This window comes from Trichechus manatus, unplaced genomic scaffold (genome assembly GCF_000243295.1).
Source record: "Trichechus manatus latirostris isolate Lorelei unplaced genomic scaffold, TriManLat1.0 scaffold00333, whole genome shotgun sequence".
Taxonomy (NCBI): domain Eukaryota; kingdom Metazoa; phylum Chordata; class Mammalia; order Sirenia; family Trichechidae; genus Trichechus; species Trichechus manatus.
Window position 1 is genome coordinate 46,976 of NW_004444269.1, and position 4,585 is coordinate 51,560.

Sequence of the window (4,585 nt, forward strand, 5' to 3'; positions counted from 1 at the left end):
AGAGTTTTCACTGGCTGCCAGGCCTTTCTTCCTAGCACTTCTTACTCTAGAAGCTCTGCTGAAACCTGTTCAGGGTCATAGCAATATGAAAGCCTCCAGCGATAGGGGTGGTACTGTGCATGAGGTGCCTTGGCCAGGAATTGAACCCTGGTCTCCTGCCTGGAAGGCGAGAATCCTAGCCCTGAACCACCAATGCTTCCTTCAGGAATTGTGCAGGAAGGGGAAATTGAAGAGGGGGTTGGGGAGAAGCATATACTGAGCCCAGTCCCTGCCTGCAAGGAGTCACAGTCTCAGGGGGAAGCCCTACAAGCAAACAGTAACAATCCAGCATGCTAAGTGCAGAGAACAAAGCAAGGGAGCCTCAGCTTTTCCTGGGATAAGCTGACCGTCACAAACTTGCAAGAGGACCAGGTGCAGGGATGGGAGCACAGAGAGGGAACATCTAGAAGGAGCACCTAGTCCAGACAAGGGCAGGAGGTGGGAAAACCTCTTAGGAGTAGGCAAAGCCCAATATAGGTCTCAAAGGATGACTAGGAGTTAGCTAGGAAAAGGATAAAGGGGGAAGGAGAAGAGTGTTTCAAGGCAAGAACAACCCACTCCAAGGAAAAATGGAAGGAAGAAATGGCATGGCCCATATCATGGGGAATTGCAGGTAGATCCACAGGTGATATCCTAAAACCCTAGTGAGGGACTCTGCAAGAGGGGAGACTGGAGACAAGAGGGCTGAAGTCGGTTCATGGTGGCCCTCAACCAACCCCGTAATGGGTTTAATTTTATCCTGACCTTGACAAGGAGCCACGGAATGGTTTCAGGGATGAGAGCAACACATGAGATTTGCATTTTAGAAGGATTATTTCAGTAGCAGAGTCAAGTATGGATTAGATGGGGTCTGGATGGAGACAGAAAGATCAGAGGCTCCATATTAATCCAGATGAGAAGGGAAGAAAAGCTGAGCCAAGGCAGGCTTAATGGAAATGGAGAGAAGAAGCCCCGCTAGAGCAAGAGCAAGAAGGCAGCATCAGCAGGTCCTGATGACTGAATGGATATGCGGGGTGAGGACAGGGGAAGGGACAAGCCTGTCTCCCACAAGAAAAAGTGAGTTTTGTAGGTAGGGCATGTTGTACTTGAGATGTTGGACATATATAAAAAATATGCGGATCTGGAGCTCAGAAGGGAAGTCTGTGCTGGAGATAGAGGCTTGAGAGTCATCAGCACAACTTTGGTGCTTACTTGAAGACAACATCACCCTCAAAAGGGAGGGGAGGGGAGAAGAGGTCAAAACGTTGAACAATTATGTTTAGGAGACAGGCAGAGGAAGACGAGCCCATTCCTGCAGTGAAGGCATGGTCAGAGAACCAAAAAAAAAGGCATTGCCGTCGAGTCGATTCCGACTCATAGTGACCCTATAGGACAGGATAGAACTGCCCCCATAGAGTTTCCAAGGAGCACCTGGTGGATTTGAATCACCAACCTTTTGGTTAGCAGCCATAGCACTTAACCACTGCACCACCAGGGTTTCCAATGGTCAGAGAGATGGGGGTAAATCTGAGCGGGCAGCACAAGAGCAAAAGGACTTTCAGAGTGATTATTAGTGTCAAATGCTGCAGAGAAGTCAAGGAATTATCAGGAAAAATTGTCAGGAAAGACTATAAAAGGGCCCCCTCCAAAAAAAGACTATTGGGTGTCCTGTCTGATTTATCCATCGAGATTATCTCTGCTTTTCATCGTCTATGAGTTATTTGCCTACAACTCAGTAAGTTGTAGAAAACTGATAATATTGCAAATATTTCTTATCCATAAAAATGCAAATGAGTTACATCTGGTGGAATGCAATTGATTACTGCCCGTGATAGACCAATTTTACATCTTTTTGTAAATTCATTCAGAATTCCTGATTGACTTGTGTAAGTGTGCGACTTTGAATTTTCCTTTGAAGCAGTTGAAACATCTTACTGGATCTCTCGTTAAGTAATGGGCTAAATAGAATTTTTGACACAAGTTCATTTTATATTTATATAGCAGTCGCGATTTGACTTTTGTTTAAAAAAAATGTTTAATAAGAAAAAATGAGAAGTAACCATTGGATTTGATGACTGGAGCAAGATCAGTTTGGAGGGCTTGGCAGGTGCTGAAGACAGATTGTAGGGTGTTTCAGCAGGAGGTGAAAGTGAGGAAGTGGAGACAATGGGTGGGGGCAGTGGTGGTCCAGTGGGAGAATTCTCACCTCCCATGAGGGAGATCCGGGTTCAATTCTTGGCCAGTGCACTTCATGCACAGACACCACCTGTCTGTCAGGGAAGGCTTGTGTGTTGCTATGATGCTGAAAAGGTTTCAGTGAAGTCTTCAAGACTAAGACAGACAATCAAGAAAAGTCTAGTGATCAACTTTGACAAATCAGCAATGAATTGATCAAAAAGGCTCAATCCCCAGCTCTGGTGAAATGAGTTCCTTTATGTGGTTTTTGCTTCGGTTCTTTGAAAAGACAGCTTGAGAGACTTTTTCCCTAAACCCTGGGTAGTTACGTTTGCTCTAGTTTTCTACCCCAGAGGGTTTGGTACTTTTGTCCAGGTTGATTGACATTTCCTGGGTAAGTGGTAAACGACTTGGTTTTGATACTTTTGGTAGGTGCTGGGCTGCAGCCTGCCCTGTAATTGGTGTGCACCTTGCAGGGACTGGTCAATAGAGTATGCAAATGAGGTGAGTTGTAGCAAATGAAGTTTATCCGTGGCCTATCTAGAGGGAATTGGTCAGTTTGTAGCACACACCCCCCAATGGGAGGGGTCATGCCTTGAAATTGACAAAGGAGTTGTGTGTGTGTGTGTGTGTGTGTGTGTGTAAATGCAGCCAGCCCCACAGAGGTTTGGCAGACAGAAAGAAGCAAGAAGAAAGCAGAAAGAAGCAAGAAGAAAGCAGAAAGAAGCAGCAGAGAGAGAGAGGAGGTGAGGAACCTCCCAAAAGAGCTATAACATAGGTCAAAGGCTGTAACATTGAAGACAGCAAAAGGCCTGGAAGGGGCCAAGCAGCAGAGCCAGTGGTGACAGATGGCAGAACCAAGAGGAGCCTGCCTGTCCGGAGGGGCCCAAGAGGAACCTGTCCTCAGGGGGCTGAGAGGTGGTCTACACAACCGAGAGGAGCTGAGAGAGCTGTCTTGCACTGAAAAAGGAAGACTTTGCCTGCATGCTTCCTGATCCTTATCCTGAGTTGTAGCCTGTTGATCTTGATCCTGAAGTGCACCCTGTTTCTTAATAAACCACTTAACTATAAGTATGGTCTGTGAGTTCTCTGTGGCCATTGCAATGGGTTATTGAAAGCAGTGGAGAAGTAGAGAGTGCCATGGGAGAGACGGCTGTTGTCAAAATTGGTAAAAAGGTTGGAGAGTGGAGATATGGCTGACCTCCACCTTATAGGGATCAGCTTTGGGCTGATCTTGATTCTCATTATCCCCCATGAAATTAGACAGGTTCAATGCTACTATTTCTACTACTACTCCCTAGATTTCTCATCAACCGATCGTAGCAGTGGGCCAAGACTGGTCAGGTTTTTGTTCTGTTGTGCATAAGGTTGCTATGAGTCAGGACCAACCAGACAGCAGCTAACAACACAATGAGGACAATGAATTTCAAGAAACTTTGGTTCTGAAGGGAAGGGAAGAGATTGGGTAGTAGCTGGAGTGCACCATAATCTGTAATGTGAAACGAAGGAAAGATTTTTTACAAATGGATGTGACTTCATCCTGTATGTAACAGCTGGCACCACAAAGGCACTTCGAACTGTCAATACCTTGGTAAACTACCCTGGCTGTGAAAACAATGACAGAGGCACACACCAGGTGGAGCTAAGAGATGACAAAGGAGGGACACTTAGGTTGACATGGTGGAGTGAAAGCCTTCTCTGAGGAGACAACTCCTGGTTAGAGTCTTTAAGCATGAGTGAGCTAAGTCATCTTTTTTTTTTTTTTTAAGATGGGTAAGGAGGCCCAGAAAGAGTCAATATCAAGTCTTATGAAGGAAGCAATAGGTGGTGCAAATGGTTTGCGCTCAGGTGGTAACTGAAATGTTGGTAGTTCAAACCAACCCAGTGGCTCCAAGAGAGAAAGACCTGGCGATCTGCTTCAATAAAGACTACAATCTAGAAAACCCTACGGAGCAGTTCTACTCTGTAACACATGGGGTCACTGTGAGTGGTAATCAACTCAGCAGCACAACAGCAACACAACGATGAAGTGAGCAAGCCATGGTGGGAAAGGCTTAGCTGCAAACGACCTAGATCCTTGCTCTTGCCACTGCTTTGCCGTGTAGCCTGAGCCAATCACCTCATTGCCCTGGACCTCCCTCTTCTGAGCTATAAAGTGAAGGGATTTGTCTCTGAAGGCCCTTCTTGCTCTTAGGATTATCCTGAACATCACAAATACAGAAGCCCTGTGTTCTGAGCGGACAATCTGGGCAGGACATTTGAAACAGTACTCTCTCGAAAATCAAGGTTGCTTAGTTGCTACCAGTTTGGCATCTTAAAAGGCATCAGAATCATGAAATCTCGGATGTTAGTGCTTAGGAGGAAGAAACTCAGGAATCATTAGTCCAAACCC